This window comes from Periplaneta americana, chromosome 1 (genome assembly GCF_040183065.1).
Source record: "Periplaneta americana isolate PAMFEO1 chromosome 1, P.americana_PAMFEO1_priV1, whole genome shotgun sequence".
Classification (NCBI taxonomy): domain Eukaryota; kingdom Metazoa; phylum Arthropoda; class Insecta; order Blattodea; family Blattidae; genus Periplaneta; species Periplaneta americana.
The window spans coordinates 37,599,860-37,619,125 of record NC_091117.1 but is presented as its reverse complement, the minus strand read 5'-3'; the positions used below and the strand labels follow the sequence as shown (position 1 = coordinate 37,619,125).

Genomic DNA, 19,266 nt, shown 5'->3' with positions numbered 1-19,266 from the left:
GACACACAACTGAAATTGTGGGGTCGAAAAGGATACCGCTCAATATTTTAGATATTACTGGAAATAAATAACGGTACCTGCTGGTCAACGACACAGCCAATGGATTAAGCTTGACAAAAGGAAAAGGTACACAAAAGATTAAGAGAAAGAATGCAACGGTTAAGGAATGTCAGGGGTATACAGTTTGCCTGGTATCGAAAACGACCCCACAACTCCGTTTGAGGGTTAAATATCCACCATATATTATTACTACTCTCAGATCACATTCCACTCCTGCATTCTATTCTTCCTAACTTAATTTATCTATAGTTGCAGTCTTCCTACATCCCGTCTTATTCTTCCTACTTTAGCCTTTTACATTTTATACGTTTCAAGTCATTCCAACAATCTACTATTTTTATACGGTGTATTCTATATTCTTGAAAAAGTAAGAAATGAAATGATCAGGCAACAGATGAATAAAGAAAATTCAATTTTATATTTGGTAAAATATAGACAGAATGGTATGGACATGTAAAGCGAATGATGATGGAAGGCTACCATGATGAGTTTTAGATTGGATTGCAGAGGTAAGGAGAGGCATAGGCAGACTGCAAAACACCTGATTGCAAGACTTAAATAAAGCGTTGGCAGAGAAAGGAGTGCAAGAACAGGATTGGGAAAATAGAGAGAATTGGAGAAAAAAATAAGAACGTAGGACATTGATCACAGGAAGATGTGATATTACATTGTAAACCTGTTTGTAATAATATTCTATTGTGCATTAAATTTTGACTGTCTAGCCTATTTAAAATCACTATAAATGATAATAATAGTAAACTGTCCCCCATAGAGGGTAGCCCTTACGGACTCGGTATATCCTCAAAAACATTATTATACATATGTAAACATAGATATTAAATTTCAAAGAATGAAACAAAGAAAAGGGTGTGAAAAATAACAATTGTTATTAGTGTGGCACCATGTGATTAATTAGGATTTGGCAGGATTTTTTTAACACAATTATCACAATGTCATCCCTCAGAGATGTTGGCAGAGCAAACTGCCGTCGAAATTCTTCGAAAAAAGCTGGTATAGTCCCTCGAGCACCTATGAGCAAGCCGAATACCTCAACGTGAATTAAGGCATATTTCAGCTTGAAATAGTTGACTGTAGGCTCATAGATCGACTTCTTCTCAAGGTGGACCTCGGCTGACTGATGACATTCTACTTCAAAACGTATCGTGGAGTCCACAATGATGCCCTGTTTAGTGTCAGCATTGTACGCTAAGATATCTACTCGTCTCGTTGACCCATTTTCAGCTAGACAGGAGATTTCTTCTTCTACTATCCAGCCCTTATTTGTTAATGCGGAAGCAATTTTGATCGTACAAGATGATGTCTAGTGTTCCTCAAGAGCAATCTCTGTTCACAGAATCCCAAGACGTGTGCTAAAGTTTCAATCTTCGGGCAGCTATGTCTGCACCGGGTACTGTAGAGAGTAATCTATGGCGAATCCTCGGCCTCATCTCGCCAAATATCATCTCGCTATCACCAATCTCATCGACGCTAAATAATCTAGTAGTTGATACAGCGTCGTTAAATAACCAACTAAAACAAAAAAGGTACTGTAGAGAGATCTGCCGGGAACGGAACGAACAGCTGCTAAATTTGCTGTCATTTTCAGGCTAGATATCCATTCACTAGTCGAAAGTCCTTTCTTGTTTGCAATCCAACTGTTGGCGGCTGTTACTTCGCTATACATCTAAACACCTTTTCCCCGTCCTGAACCCTAACCCCCTCCCTAATTACACAAAAGAAAAAAATCGCTATACCTTATTTAACACTTAACCTTCACATGGCTTTACTCACTGGAATCCTCTTCTTAATAGGCCTATGCATCATTTCAATAATCTTGATAAGTCTTGACATGAGTTTCAAGCGCATATTAATTTGTTCATCTATTCCTTAACCTCAAGCAACACTCATAATACAAACACGATTTACCAAACATTGTATCACCAAACTACTGTATTACCATATGTTAATTTTAAGTGTCATTTTCGTTTTTGACGTTTTTGTTTTATGCCGCTCATGCAGTAACTTCTTAGATTGTAATTTTTTAGGCCTTAATTCTACCCGTCAGCGATAAAAGACTGCCCTGTGGTGCCGAAAGCACAATCTCTTCTCCCCTTCTTGTCGAATCCTGACGTCTACTCTGAAAATTATCCGGACATTATCTTGATCTCCCGTAAAACTCGCTTATTCTTGCTTCGTGGCTTCTGCTTCCTGCTGACTCATGTTGTCTCTTTGACCATATGTTGCTGCGTTGCTCCGACTGGGTTGTGCTCGGTCATAACATTTGTCCATCAGCTGTCTGGTCTCCGATGTTAGCTTTAATCTCGTCCATACTTCATTCTGCTGACTCGATCGTTCCTTGTCTTTACGAACTCGTCTATAATCTCTTCCGGATGTTCAGTATTCAATCTAATAGGAGACGAAATATGTAAAGAATTATTCTTGTCGTGCAACATAAATTTCGGTACTTTATTCTGGGCAGTGGCGGCTTCTGCATATTTCTTAAGAGGAGGAAAGAAGTTAACAGCGCACAATGACACCTTCTTGAGAGAAACATGCTACAAAATTAGCCTACATGCATACATGTAACACCAGGTAGTGTTAGAGTTGGCCTTCTCTTTCGTATAGCAATGATCTGTTCTTGTAAACTGAGTTTCCTAAATTGTCCAAATGTGTTTTCACTTCCATTCATTGTTGGATAATTGCACAAGTTAACAATTACAAGGAACTTGACAAACTCGTAGCATTTTTTTCGCACATTACAGCATCACACGTGTTGGTAGAGACTAGGTACTAACATATAACCAGAATCGTTTTACGGAAGTGGGAATGAGAAATAATCTGTTAGGAAAGCGAGAACATTGCACCCACTCACACGGTCTTTGTTACAACATGTACATTTTACAAGTTCGGTATCACATGCTTTTGAAGAATGTCAGTTCTTGTAAAGTCATACTACCGTTATTGTTCAAAGCTGCCGGTGGCCGATTAATTTTTTTATATAAAAAATATTGTAGTTTGGTGTACTTTCAATTTCAAATATATTTGTACAAAACTGACAACTTGGCTGTTGTCCTATCTAGTAGACAATGAATGGAAGTGAATTTCAGGGGCCAAACAGATCTGCTATACTAACGTAAACTGCTTCTTTGTTTTATATAAATCTAACTTCAACTTTCAGATATCCTCGAAAGTTTCAAACCATGAGTAGTAGCTTATATAAAATGCAATGAATAATATATTTTGATTTATGATTTTAAAAAAGTTTATATGGTGTCTTTCATAGCTTTGCGTTAAAACTGTTTTTATTGTGCCTCCTCCTAGATGTGTTATAGTCTGGTTGAATGCAGCATTGTTAGATGGCAACGGTAGCGAGTTTGTTGCAAGACCAGTTGGTATCTATTTCCCGCCCATGCGCTGATTCAGAGGAGGATCTCCCTTACTGTTCATTCGCTTGCTTTAAAACTCTGCTTCTTTCTTTGGCCGCTAGTGCGCTGTTGTCTATGTGTTTTAACTGCAGTAAAGGAGGAATGGATTGACTTTCCTCCACACTAACAATCTCGCATCTTTCTCACAGTTTTCTAGCAAATGAGCACGCGTCGTTTAAAACTCGATCAACCGAGGTTTTCTTATAGCTGTGAACTTAAAAATTATCGAATCTTCCTCGAATTTCAAGGCATATGTTTTATTTGGTATTTACTTTCAAAAGAAGAAAAATGTGAGGAGGACGTTCCTCCCTTCCTTCCCCCGAGAAACCGCCACTGATTCTGGGCCATATTTTAGTATAGTAAGTCTAAACTACAAGTGCCGTGAAGCCAAAGAAGAAGAAAAATTTACGATACAGAATCTCCGGCTTTAGTTCCCTACAAGAAGAACTCTACTAAAATATGTCCTCTCTGTCAAGCCTGAATCCTCGAGTAGCCTATATTATAATCTTACGACGAGCAGCATAACCACTAGACCATCAAGCCAGGGCACCATTAAGAAATAAGGCATTAGTTTTAATTTCGAACCTAAAATTGGAAGCATTTTATGCTCTTATTTTTAACAACAAAATCAAATGTTTTGCTATAACAAAGACTGCCACAGTTAGGAAAGAGGCAGCGGAAAATGAGAAATCGTAAGTTAGAGCCGAAGAAATCTCCTCGCTATTGATAACATTTACTCCCAGGGTTCTAGTTAGATCTTTCATTAGGCTCCACCCAATGAGGCTAAACTGGGTCTATCAACTTAAGCTGAAACTAGTTTCGGCGAAATGGAGGAGCAACCTCCTCTATCGTTGCCTACAAATGCACTGCAATTACGGCATGGGCCTCATCACTACAGCGAAATAGCCCATTCAATTAGCCTGCAGAATGCTGGAGGGAACGTTAAATTCACACAAACAATCTAACGAAATAACATCCTTAAGAAAATCCTGTTCATTTTATGAGCCACCGCCCCTTCTCCTGGTTTTGTCTTTGATGCTGACGTTGTACTTCCTTCCTTCTCCGATAGTAAAACGTCCATCACTAACAACTTGGAAATTATATAGACCCGTTACCGCCAAGGTAAATGATCGTATAAACCTGAGAAATCTCTCGAGAAGCATTGTTAAAGTTTATATCTTGTATCTTGCTCGTATATGCTGAATAAGCGGACGGAAACCTTGTTTCAAGTAAGTAGATGCTGTAGTCTTGTACCACATCTAACACATCTAATCCAGTTGCGTCTCATTTTGAAACCCCAGTGGCATTATTGAAGGTAATAATTATGCTTGTTTTTATTCCACCATCGAAATTGTTGGCATCGCAGACAGCATCTTCCAACAACAACAAACTCGGGCGAGAAATCACTAATGGCGAAGCTCTTAAGAGACTTTTTAAGCTTATCCCCACCCAAAAGATATGTTATTATTCCGAATAATAGTAGGCCTATAAGTTTGTAATAACGATATATCTTACGTAACACTTGGTCGCATTCCGATTTTTCCACATATTTTGTTCACTATTGGCAGTCGCTCCAGTATGGCGAGAACAGTGCGAGCAGAGATGCTTAAGGCAAAAACCAAAAAAGGCATGACTACGACCTTGACTCGCAACTTTGATGGAGATCCGGAGATGGGATATCGATTTGCTACATCTCCGCACTGGACGAGGCTAGCCTTCCGTCACAATATTGCGTCGCGCTATATTGGTGTTCTCTGAAAGCGCTGCGTTGTTGAGTTTAGTTTAATCAAAAGTGTATGTATGTGTATGTATGTGTGTTTTACATATTAAATTTGTGTAAAGTGGCTCATGCTTAGAGAACATTAAGGTCATTATTTGTAGAATTAAAAGACAAACCGTTTTCAAGTTGGACTGAAGAAATAGAAAATAATCTGATATACTGTAAATCATAACTGTATTACAGGAATCAAGTTAACCACTTTAAATGTCTGGACTACAATACAGATTTTGAAAACAAAATACAGAAATATACTGTTCCACCTATTTAGTAGAATGTGTTTGAGTCTAAAGAAAGCATAAAAGCAGTAAAGCGGTACTTGTTGTTGTGGTGAGAATCCAAGCTCCCGATACCAGCTAGGTATTGTCACAAACACGTTCACGTCTGAGTATTTCTGAGAAAGTAAATATTATTCAACGCCTTGAAAAGGGCGCAAATTTTAAAGATATTCTGGAGAGTTCAAAGTAATATTTTATTTATTTATTTATTTGTTTATTTATTTATTTATTTATTTATTTATTATTATATTTTAGAGACATATATATATTCTAGGAAATGAAATTAACTTGTATTAACGTTATATCAGATTCACTTTCTATAATGAATTAACAACTCTTAAATACTCATTCCCGTGTGATCGTTTTTTTACTGGCCATAATATTCTTTGACATTCATGCTCTACCTAAACATGATGTTTGCCGATTGCAGGGGACTTTCTCTGCGTGTTATATCTAAGTTGCTAAATAGTTGCTTTCTCCTATATCGACGGAGCAGTGTATGACAATATTTTAGATACAATTAGGCAGACGTTTGAAAGTAAAATACCGAACCATTTCATTCTTGTTACAAATAATATTAACAACCCTGTCAAAATATGAGCAGCTTGTGCAACATAAAAAAATATAGGAGATCGACTTCACATTTACATATTAAAATAACGGGTGGAAGAAGACAAAATAGAAACTTTCAGTTATCACGGTATAAGAAATATCCTTGGCTAACAAGGTGCTCTGAGACAAATAAGTTGTTTTGTTTCATCTGTATTCTGTTTGGGGTGTGAAAATGAGTGGTCATCATTTTCTTGTGGGATCTTTGTCACAAAAAAAATTGCCGATAAATATCTTCTCTGTAAAAAGATACAAGGTAAGCAGAGTTTTTCAGCTTACCCAGTATTTACACCTTAGCTTCGCCACTGGAAATGACTTCTGATAGATACAGTTCTCGCCAAGCTTAGGAGTCATCCCTCATTGCCCTGACTCCTGATCTATGTATTGCAATTTGGTAACCACATCCAAAGATTTTTAAATTCAGGTAGTAATAAAAATTGTAGTGCCAATAAATGAATTATAATAAATTGTATTCAGCCATGCGTCAAAAACACACAAACACGCTGAAAACACACTCACTAATTAGTGTCTAACGATGCACTTCAGTATCAACAAACTCACTAAATGAAGCTAATGTAATGTTAATGGTTTTATATAAACGAAATAGGGTGTATAAACATAATATATGTTTGCCAATATATGCATAAATTATGGACATTGTAAAACCCTCTGGTTTCAGTAATAACATAGCCTAATAATTACTAATTTTCATAGCATCTAGCCGATCCTACTCAGAAGCTTATTCCAAAATTAATTAATCAAATTAATTTACTGCGGTTCTCTTTTTTATGCGTGGCGTTTGATATTTAAGTAAGTAATAATTATGATTATTAAACCTAATTTAACTTCCTTTTTTTGGGATATAGATTTTATGATAGTTTGCCATTCTTTATTGTTGTGCGAAGATGGTTGATAGTTTACAATTTATCGTGTTATGAAGAACTAGTTAGCCTACTGGTTCTTTTATGTACAGTAGCACAAACTGCGTCATATTATTTCGACAAGATTGTTAATATTATTTGTAACAAGAATGAAATTGCTCGGTATTTTATTTTCAGACGTCTGCCTAATTGTACCTAAAATATTGTCATATAGGAGAAAGCAAATGTTTACCAAGTTAGACATAACACGCAGAGCAAGTCCCCTGCAATCGGCAAACATCATGTTTAGGTAGAGCATGAAAATCAAGGAATATTATGGACAGTAAAAAATCGATCACACTGGAATGCGTATTTAAGAGTTGTTAATTTATTATAGAAAGTGAATCTGATACAACATTAATACAAATTAACTTTATTTCCTAGAATATATATCTCTATAAAATAAAGTAAAGTAAATAAATAAACATTACCGTGAACTCTCCAGCAATATCCTTAAAATTTTCTCCGTTTTCAAGGCGTTGAATAATATTTACTTTGTTAGAAATACTCAGACGTGAACGTGTTTGTGACATGAATTGCTGATATCGGGGGCCACAACACAGACACCGTTGTACTGTTTTATGCTTTCTTTAGACTCAAATGCATTCTACTAAATAGATGGAAAAGTATATTCTTAAATATTTTGTTTTCAAAATCTGTATTGTAGTCCAGACACTTAAAGTGCTTAACATGATTCCTGTAATACAGTTATGGTCCACGCCTGTGGAGTAACGGTTAGCACGTCTAGCCGCGAAACCAGGTAGCCCGGGTTCGATTCCCGGTCGGGGCAAGTTACCTGGTTGAGGTTTTTTCCGGGGTTTTCCCTCAACCCAATACGAGCAAATGCTAGGTAACTTACGGTGTTGGACCCCGGACTCATTTCACCGGCATTATCACCTTGATCTCGTTCAGACGCTAAATAACCAAAGCTGTTGATAAAGCGTCGTAAAATAACCTAATAAAATAAAAAATACGGTTATGATTTATATCAGATCATTTTCTATTAGGGCCACAGTTTCATTTTTAGTTCATATCATCAAATTATTCGTGTTATTCATTTCATTCATATGATACAAGAGATTTCGCACTACATTTTCTCTGTTTCTGAAAATAGTAATATTTGTTGTATCTGTAATGTGCTTTCCTTTCTTATCATAAAGAAATATTTCACTTCGTACACATGTATACATTATCTGTTACATCGCGTCGAAAAATAAGGAACCACAGATTTCTAGAATATGGGAGTGCAGACTACCAACATGTATAATGTCGAAGTCAGTTCTGATAGAGTTACCTGTCATAGCGCTGGACGAGGCTTCATATAAATGCAGCGTGAATTTTTCAGTCCATTGAACCTTGCAGGGCGGTACAAACAAGTGTTGGCTGAATGGGCACCTCTACCACTTTGTGCGTGCTAACCGCAACTAGAGTATTTGCCACGAACTGAACTCTCCATATGAAAAGTTGCGATTTCTGATATACCCGCTAATTGGATTAATTTGCTACGGTACTGTTAGAAATTTGTCTTAGGACTTGAAAAAAAAAAATGTTGCATTTGTTTACACAGCTTCTAGTAAAGTCATATTGAGTACGAAAATAGTAATTGAACTTCAAGTCGAATTAACATCTTCCATATAAAGAGTGGACTGTAAGTAATGTTATTAATTTCAGGGAATTATTTTTTGAAATACTTCAAACAAAATAAATTAATAGAGTTTTGCTCGTTTTTTGCTTCTTTTCGAGAGAAAAAATTGTTATATGTAACATTTCGATTGAAAGAGAAAAATGAATTGTTTGGGTCACTGGCTGAGAAGAAACTGCCTACTGAAGGATGCATTGGAAGGAATGGTAAACGGGAGAAGAGTTCGGGGCAGAAAAAGATTTAGATAATAGACGACATTAAGATATGTGGATCATATGAGGAGACTTAGAGGAAAGCAGAAAATAGGAAAGATTGGAGAATGCTGGATTTGCAGCGAAAGAACACTTGTGTATGTATGTGATGTATGTATGTATGTATATAGGTATATAGGTATGTTTGTATGAAACATTTCTTAGCATGTTTTGGGAAAGCCATGGATTTAATTCCCAATATGCTTAGTCAATTTAAGACAGCAAGATATTATGATAATAAATGATTGAATTAATTTTAATTTTGTCTTTTAAATGTGCAGAAATTTGATGCAAACAAATGTGACATTTTAAAATTCCTTTTCAGAACTTAAATATTGTGTTCATAATAATAATAATAATAATAAATTATTATTATTATTATTATTATTATTATTATTATTATTATTATTAATGAAACAGGCTTATTTGGGAAAGAAATTGAACATAGACTCCTTAAGGAAAATAAGTGTTATTACTCCCTTCATAAATTGCTTAGTTTCAAACTCCTTTTTAGATTATCAGAATTAAGATGCTATAAAAGAGTAATCCTACCAACTCTCCTAATTACTGCGAAACTTGCATATTAACAAAAAAAACAACAAAATACCTTTTTACTTTTGATAACAAAGTCTTGAGGAATTTTGAAGAACAAGGAACTAAGGGATATTTATAAAGATCCGGACATGATAGCCTTAATAAAAAGTCGAAGACTACGTTGGCTTGGACACGTTCTACGGCGTTATGAAGACTCTCTTCTACGAAAAGCTTTCGACTATTCTCCAAGATGTACGAGACCTCTTGGTAGACCTCGTATCCGTTGGCAGGACCAATTGTATGATAATCTTTCTACAGTGGGAGGACGACAAGAAGATGCAGAGAACAGAGAATGAGGCTAAAAACCTCTTAGGTTTTGAAATGCCCTAAATTGATTGGTTTATTATTATTATTATTATTATTATTATTATTATTATTATTATTATTATTATTATTATTATCTTATATTTTTATACTTTGTATGTTTCATTTATTGTGGCCTACTTTCACATTTTGTTATACATTTTCATTTCTTTCTATATGTTATATATTTTGCCTGATTTCTGCTGACTTGTTGCCTACATTATATTATGATTATTCTTCTTCTGTTTTGTGTGTAAAATTGTAGTGTACTTTGCTTCGTAAATTTGTAGTGTTTTTGTAACGCAGTTTTACTCCTGGTTGAGTGTTAAAGAAGGCCGTAAGGCCTTAACTCTGCCAGGTTAAATAAACCATTATTATTATTATTATTATTATTATTATTATTATCATTAAAGTTACATTAGTTCAGATCAAATTTCTGCACATTTAAAGGACTGGACTAAAATTCTATCAATCATTTATTCTCATAATACACTGCTCTCTTACATTGACTAAGAATACGGAGAATTAATTCAATAGCTTTCCCAAAACACGCTATAAAATGTTTCATATAATTTTTTTTTTCTGAGAAAGGAAGCAAAAAACGGGAAAAATTGTATTAAACTTTTTTGTTTAAAATATCTCAAGAATAACACCTTGAAATTAATGGCATTACTTACCGTTGACTCTGTAGATTATTGGCCTTCTCGTGCCACAAGAAAGTCCACATTTCGGAGTGAACGTTAAGCTGAAAAAAAAGGGCATGATAAAAGAAAGTTTGCACAAAATGTGAAATTTTGTCAAAAGAATTTACTATCACTACCTGCCTACTACTTTCGTTTGTTGCTGTTAATTTTGCTTGCAGCTGTCAGCCATGACAGAGTAATTTTTTTTTATGCCAGGGTTTGAACTCGCGGATTTCTAATATAGACCTAAAAACCAAGCATGGCAGCCACTGTGTTACCAGGACAACTAGCCTATTCAGTATGATAGTAGGGACAATCCGCCTCGCAGTAATTTGGCCTGGATGTGAGGTCCGGCGCTAACAAGTGTGGTCACGTTTCGACGGCCGTCCCTGGTCGCCCAAATTTGTGTGCTGCGTTCTGTAAAACTGGAACGCAGCTCCCGCTGGAATAAATGTTGCATATCGAACAATATGTTTCTGGTCAGCGATTAAAAAATGACATGGTCTGCATACATATTCGCGTTCCTGTTATAAAAACACGACCATGGTCTGTTAAAGCGGAAAACAACCGTAGAAAATTAAGTTCAATTTTGTTTTGTTTAATTAAAACCAAATATTTTTATAACGTAATAGCATTAAATTTTATATTATTTTAGACTTGAATTACGTAATAAAATATCTGTCGCATCAAAATAGTTGTCATGGTCTCCTTAAACAAACTTTATTTTTTGTGCAGAAAATGCTCCTTTTTCCATTAATAGCTTCCTTTGCCATTGCTATCCCCTTTCGACTTCTTGGCAGCAGCTCATGTTACTACTTGTAGTGCACCCCAAGTATTTGAAGTTGTCCACTTGTTCTACTGCCTCATTTAGAATTCACAAATTTATCGTCTGTATTTTTCTTCCTATGGCCATGCCTTCGTCTTATTTGCATTTATCTTCATCCCATACGGCTCACAGCTGTCCTTTAGCTCCAGTAGCATGTCCTTTAGTATCGCTTCCTCTTCTGCTAGCAACGCCATATCATCAGCAAATCTTATGCACTTTATTCTTCTTCCTCCTACTATTACTCCCCCCATGTTCTGAAACGATTTGTTGAAACAGATACAGAAATTGTTGCGCTATTGCTCAATATATTCGCCACTAGAATTGAGACATTTATGGGAGCCACAGAAAGGTGCAGATGGCTGTCACACGCTGGTTCCGATCTTAAGCGGGAGACAAGGACACAAAAATTGATTCCATAGTATGACAAATGTCTCACTTGCAGTGGGGAACATGTTGAAAAATAGCGCAACAACTGCTGTATCTGTTTCAATAAATCATTCCATCAAATTGTGCTTTCTTTTTGTAAACGGCCCCAAGGAAAATCACTTTCTAAACAGCCTCGTAGTTGCGGTCGAGTGGCAAAAATTTGTATAAGTAATTTACTTGTTTTGACATTATTAACATGGTGGAAGAAAAAAATTCAGCATTTTTATCTGCCCCCATGAAAATGTTTGCTTGTGAGAGGAAAATATCTAGTGAGCTCCCAGCCTATTGGTCACTTATCTCACTCCGATTTTCGCGTTCCATTAACCCTTTCCAGCATAATGGTTATTCAAAAGACCACCGTGTTCTTTCTTTCTAAATGATATAGTACAGATATTCCACCTAGAAACCAATTCTTGAGTATGCATAGAGGTGTCATCTATGTTTTGAAATTGTGTGCAGAGTTAAAATGTTGAAAAAAAATTGATCTAAGCTTTCTTATGATGCATGATATGAAAAGCATAAAAAGTTAATTTGTACTGCAAAGGATTAAAGAAATATTAGATAATTTAGAAAAAATAAAAACATATTAGCAAAAGAGAAATAGGAGTTTTTAGCCTCTAAAACCTTAAAATAGGTCACAGTGTCAAAACAGGTATTTTATGCATGATAATACCCCTTCCAAACGTTCATATTTCTATATAAAACGTGAAAATATTGAACTAGTTTTATACTCGACCATGCCGAAATGTAGTAATTATACATCTGGTGGCAGTCCTTTAATGCATGTCACTAAAGTACACCTATTCATTAAAGTTCAGGTTTTCGATTATTCTCGGATATGCAATCGAAAGACAACGAGGGAAACGTCACGGAGGCTGGAAATCCAATACTGTCGCAGAAGGTTATGTTCTGTTACTATAATAATTAGCGTTAATTGTAAATAATATTCAAATAAATTCAATTTGTCATCTCGTTTTTCAATTCTAAATCAATGACCAGGTTATATCAAAATTAGTTCATGTTATTCTGTAGATTATAACAAGGTCAATGACATTATTGTTCCTCGGAAAAAATCAATACTTTCGCGTCTGCGCACATCTCACAATTTACGAGTATGCACAAGGTCACTTCCACTCTTCAGCTAGATACGAATAAAATGAATACTTCTGAATAATTTCAAGTTAGAAATATGGTCGAGCATAAAAAGTCGTATGAAACTTGCCTATAATGGTAATTACGACGCTCGTATTAAAATTATGAAACGAGCGCTTGCGCTCGTTTCATAAACAAACATACTCGCGTCTTAATTACTATCATTATAGGCTCGTTGCGTAATGTACTATTAGTTTATTCCTATGTAAGAAATACGCATTTAGCTTAAAATCCGAAGCCTACCTAAAACTCAATGTCTTAGTCATAATTTATTACGAAAGCTAATCTTTTTATGACAAAATCGGTAACCGTATTAGGATTTTGCCGCAGGATGAAGATGAGGATGTGCTCTTGCATTATGCCGGAGTGTCTTCCGCAGGTATCATAGCTCAAGAAGTCATTGCTGTGTTCCTGGCTAAAAGCCCGGGGTAGCAGCAGACTTAGAGGCACTCTGATAGTTCAGAGCTGTGTCAGTGTAATTAGCTTACTTGTTGGGTCTTGTTCTTGCAAAACTGCGGTAAGTGCTTCGCTTGTACTCTTTGATCAATGATACGGAAAATACAGGTTTCAATTAAAGCTATTGTAGTGAGTATTAAAAAGCACGGAACAAAAAAGAACCGAGGCATAAAACGTATGTTAACAGTGTTTAGTTAGAAGAACGTCAAACGCATGCGTGTGTATTGATGTTCCAGACATACCGCACTTTTTGTTCTCAACGTTTGTGTTAAACACATCTGTGTTGATCTGCCACTCGCCACTACTAGCACGGGAATTAATCCTTAGTTGGAAATTGGCTTTTTTGATTGCTCATCCGGCTTTATTTGGTCGTTTAATGTGGAGTTATTTTGACTTTTTCATTATCAATAATGACAGTTTGCTAACCTGTTCAAATTACGTGTTATTCTTTTGACTGACTCCTCTTATCGAACGGGATGTTCCGCATTACCGTTGCTATTTTTTTTCTGTCTCTCGTGACCAGAATATTGTACGAAATGGAACTATAAAAATTGGAGATTTATCCTTCAAAGAAGTGGAAAAATTCAAATATCTTGGAGCAACAGTAACAAATATAAATGACACTCGGGAGGAAATTAAACGCAAAATAAATATGTGAAATGCCTGTTATTATTCGGTTGAGAAGACTTTATCATCCAGTCTGCTGTCAAAAAATCTGAAAGTTAGAATTTATAAAACAGTTATATTATCGGTTGTTCTGTATGGCTGTGAGACTTGGACTCTCATTTTGAGAGAGGAACAGAGATTAAGGGTGTTTGAGAATAAGGTTCTTAGGAAAATATTTGGGGCGAAGGGGGATGAAGTTACAGGAGAATGGAGAAAGTTACAGAACACAGAGCTGCACGCATTGTATTCTTCACCTGAGATAGTTAGGAATATTAAATTCAGACGTTTGAAATAGGCAGGACATGTAGGACGCATGGGCGAATCCAGAAATGCATATAGAGTGTTAGTTGGGAGGGCGGAGGGAAAAAGACCTTTGGGTAGGCCGAGACGTATGTGGAAAGATAATATTAAAATGGATTTGAGGGAGGTGGGATATGATGATAGAGACTGGATTAATCTTGCTCAGGATAGGGACCAATAGCGGGCTTATGTGATTGCGGCAATGAACCTCCGGATTCCTTAAAAGCCAGTAAGTAAGTAAGTAAGTTGCGAACGTACGGAAGTGGCGTAGTCTGAAGACATAATGTGTTTGTCGGCGGAGATGATATTTTTCGAGACGAGTCCTATGATTCGCCATGGGCTTACTTGACATTTGCCTCACAGTTGTGGAAAACTTGGGAAAAATCCGATTAGGCAATCAACCCGAGCGATATATCTCGATTTTAGATCGTTAATGTCTGAGTTCCCTGTCTCTGCCAAAGCTGAGGCAGGATGACCCACATGTCAGCCTCGGATTCACGAATGCCACCCAGGCCACCTGTCGGACTAGGGCAATCGTCTCACATACAGAGAGTCCCGAAATTCTTGCACACGGGTTACATCGCATGAATGAATCCTGGACGAAAATATTAGTGACAGAATTTCGACTAGGGGATTTTTGATTGCTCAATTTTGTAACACTGCACAATACATTATTACTGAGTAAAGTAGAATGCAGTAAACTGAAAATTGTTTGTTTGAATTTGTAAACTAATACATTTCTATTTTTATCTATTGTTATTTTCTCCCTGTACTTGTGTTTTTTCCTCCCCTCTTCTTGTATTTTTATTTTTTCGTGTTTGTGTCTGTACTTTTGTTTCTTTTTTCTTATTTACTTCTTTTGTGTATTTGTATTTTGTATTTGTATTTCTGGTGCTGTGATAGAGAAGTTCTGACGACCTTAACTCCAGATTTCTTTTTAAAGAGATGTTTTCCGATGAGTTAGATTTATATATCTTGAAGTAATAAATTATAATCAGTCAATAAACTTATGTTTTATTAACGGATCGAATTCACCATTAATATAAATATTCATGATTGATTAAACTATTGACATTAATGGTCAATTTGATCTGTCAATAAAAGATAAGTTTATTGCCTGGTTATCATTCATTACTTTATTTAAGATATATACACCAGATTTTTTAAATAAGTACATACAATATAGAATGTCTTTGTATTCTATTGTTAAGTAATGTCCAAGTTACCGTATTTACTATTGTGACTAATAAGCAATAAAATGACAAATTCATAAAGAATTTATTTATTACGATGCTAATAATGAGTATAATGCAATGAACAGAAATTACCGTACCGGTACATCAAAGAAAGATAATTAAAATCAAATAAATAAAAAAGCGAGTTATCTGGTTTGTATCATGAACCTTTAAATTTTAAAGCGCTGCACAAATAACTCAAGCTAGGATCAAAGAAGTATAATTTCTTTGCAAAATGGAGTGTTGCCATTTATTGTTCAATTAAAAATTTCTTGAGATGAAATTTTGTCATGATCATTTTCGTCTCCAATTTCATCCAGGATTTACACGATATAGTCCGTGTACACCAATTTTGAGACGTTCTGTATTATAGGACGCAATTACACAGTGGAAGTGATTGAAGGGGACAGTAGAATAAATTAAGATAAATAAAAACATATTAGATATGCGTTTTGTAATTAAGTCCACGGTTAATTACAAAATTAGGCTGAAAACCTCCATAGTTTGGCGACAGCGCATCACCCACTTACGAAAACAAACATGAACTTGAATAGCCACATTCCGTACCTTAGTGACTGCAACAGCGTTGCCAGACTTTCTGATTTCAGTAAATAAAGATGGGTATTATTATTTTTATTTATTTATTTATTTATTCATTCATTCATTCATTCATTATATTCCATAGATCTTACATGAACAATGAAGCTTTAAGATGTGGAACAAGTTAAAATTTTACAATATTACAATTATTACAATTTTTACAGTTTTACAATTTAGTAATTTTCTACAATTTTTTTTACAATTTTCCACAATTTTTCACAATATTTTGACGAGATGTAGTGAGATGAGGTGAGGTCCGAGGATTCGCCAAAAGCTTACCCGGCATTTGCCTTTTGGTTGGGGAAAACCTCTGAAAAACCCAACCAGGTAATCAGATCAAAGGGGTGAGGACTCGCCATAGACCATAGACCATAGATCATATTTAATTTGCAAGAACACCGTAAACACCGTACATTCTATAGAAAAACTACGAAAGGATAAATCAATCCTTATCAGTTTCTCTATTCATAAGAATACAGAATCTTGTGGATAGTTGTTATCGAGTAGAAGATTGTCAACATTTACGGGAAAAATTACTTTTTTTTTTTTTTTTACAAAGGAATTAATTTGGGACTAATATGGTACCGGTATTATAATTGTTGTTGTAATCTGCCCAGGAAATGAGCTGTTAAAATTTGTACACTTACATTACTTTTACACTGTATTGAACAAATTCGCTACCCTATTATCTGTAAGACTGTGGAAACTTGAATAGGCACACAATAAGGAAAGAGAATACCGTATTTACTCGAGTAATTCACGCCATCGCATATTTCACGCACCCAAATTATTTACTATATAATTTAATAAATTAAATTCCTCGTATATTTCACGCATTTAATATTCGTGAAATACTGTAACAAGTACATACTGAAACTTGAAGTAATGAGGTGTGTTATGTTGAGGAGCCCTGAATGTACGGCATCTTAAATGCCGTAACGAGAGAGTGCATAGCGGTATTTGGGACCAGACAGCTACCTGTTACAGGCGCACCCTTCTCGTCTATGAAAGTCCTTTAAAAATACCGGTATAGGGTATTGACCTCCCCCTACCATTTGAATGGGGGTGGTTTGAAAGCTTTGTGTTGGATCGCATCAGTTGAGTTTGAGACTCGAAAAGGGAAACCTGTCAAAAGCCGTCTGTTAAAAGTTTTAACAATGAATGGTAAATCCCGATATTCGAGTCATACTGCGTCCTTCAAATTAAAAGTTATTGCGTATGCAGAAACACATGGCAACAGAGCAGCTGGACGTGAATTCACAGTTCCAGAATTTAATATTCGCTACTGGAGGAAACAAAAACAAGCTCTTCAAGAAACAAATGCATCAAGGAAAGCGTTTCGTGAGCCAAAAAGTGGAAAATTCCCTGATCTTGAAGACAAGTTACTAGGATATGTAAGGGAACTGCGTAGTTTTGTCATTTTTACCCTTAAAAATACCAGCTTGTGAAATTCCTCGCTTAATTCACGCACCCTTAATTTATAGATCGAAATTGCGGGAAAAAAGTGAGTGAAATATTCGAGTAAATACGGTATTTGAGTTGTCATCCGACAAGATTAGGCCTACCTACTACGCTATTCTTGTGTGCACTCGGAGAATATATCAACTGAGTGAGCACCATCTACTTTTTTTTCGGGGGGGGGGGAAATTCTCTTTTTCGATATGTAATCTTTTAATATTGGTAGCACAAGTTTTGTATTCACATATCTGCTGTGTATAGATAACGATGTGTGTAGTTTTAAGTGGAGATTTCGACTTGAGTTATGTTGGATAGTACTTAAATTTTTCGCCGAATGTGTCGTAAAGTTTCATCTTCGGTGAAAATTGAGAATTAGTGCGTGTCGTAGAGGTGCTATACAGTAAAAATGTTGGGAGTAATTTTTGTGCCGTATGGGAATTGCTAGCGTGTGTCAGAGGGTACTTATCGATTGCACGGGAGCAGGTGCGTGCGTATCCCACGGGCGTTATTGCCGGGATGCTTGGAAATGCCTCGTCTCGACTATTGAGCCGGCTCACACTACAGATCGTGCTCCTCGTAAAACTCGTCCAAGGATCTTTACCACTATGAAATAAGAATGAAATTTTAACACAAGAATGAATTTCAGTATGGTTTTAGGCATATATGCAAGTACATAATTTATTTTTCTTCTCCAGTCATCCTTATCCATCCAGTCCAATTCTTTCAGTCTCTTTGTCTCATCCCTATTCTGACCTCTTGCATCCAAGTGTTTTTCTCTCAGATGAACACCATGTTCTTATTAGTTCCATTGCTTATATCTCACATAATCCAGCAAAGAATTCTTAACATTCATATTAGCTTTTATAACTGTGGTCTATTTCCAATATCTTCTAATTTTGAATGCGTCGCCTGTACCTAATGGAATCGAATTTAAATTATTTAAATTCCTTGCGCTCGAATTTAATGTTCAACTTGCGGATTAATTTTCAATGCAGTAAAAAAATGATAAAAATGATTTGGGGCCTACATATGATTTTTTATGCAGAATTATCAGAGACTATGCCGCAAGTATAATAATATTCAATGAGGTGGGCGAGACCTCATACATATGAATATGTGATGTATTAACTGTTAGCAGTTGTCACAAACTGATGTTGAATATGGCCATAAAGTCATTTAAATATGCGCTCCTGCATATATGACTTATATCGTCTCAAGTGCAGGTAGGAAGGCCGTAAAAAGCATTACGAGAGGGGTTCGGCCGGCGCCATGGATCGTGTCCCGGCATGGCTCAGTTGGTAAGAGCGCTTAGCGCGAAGAGCTGAGAGGTCCTGGGTTCGATTCCCGGTGCCGGTACGAATTTTCCTCGTATTTAATAGTAATAATACAAATTGACCAATTTATATTAGTCGTGTAATATTCAATGAGGTGGGCGAGACCTCATACATATGAATATTTGATGTGTGTGTATATATTATATTATATTATATTATATTATATTATATTATATTATATTATATTATATTATATTATATTATATTATGTATACTGATTAAGTTGTCTTGCTAAGATATTTTGGTGTGGTAAGTCTCTCACGACCACAGC

The 19,266-nt window shown here is 35.8% G+C and overlaps 1 non-coding gene across 1 annotated transcript; it reads left to right on the top strand.

Moving 5' to 3' along the window:
* Positions 1-18,941: 18,941 nt before the first annotated feature.
* TRNAF-GAA (transfer RNA phenylalanine (anticodon GAA)) lies at positions 18,942-19,017 on the top strand. Its single transcript has one exon. It is a non-coding gene; the product is annotated as a tRNA-Phe (tRNA).
* The last annotated feature ends 249 nt before the right edge of the window (positions 19,018-19,266 follow it).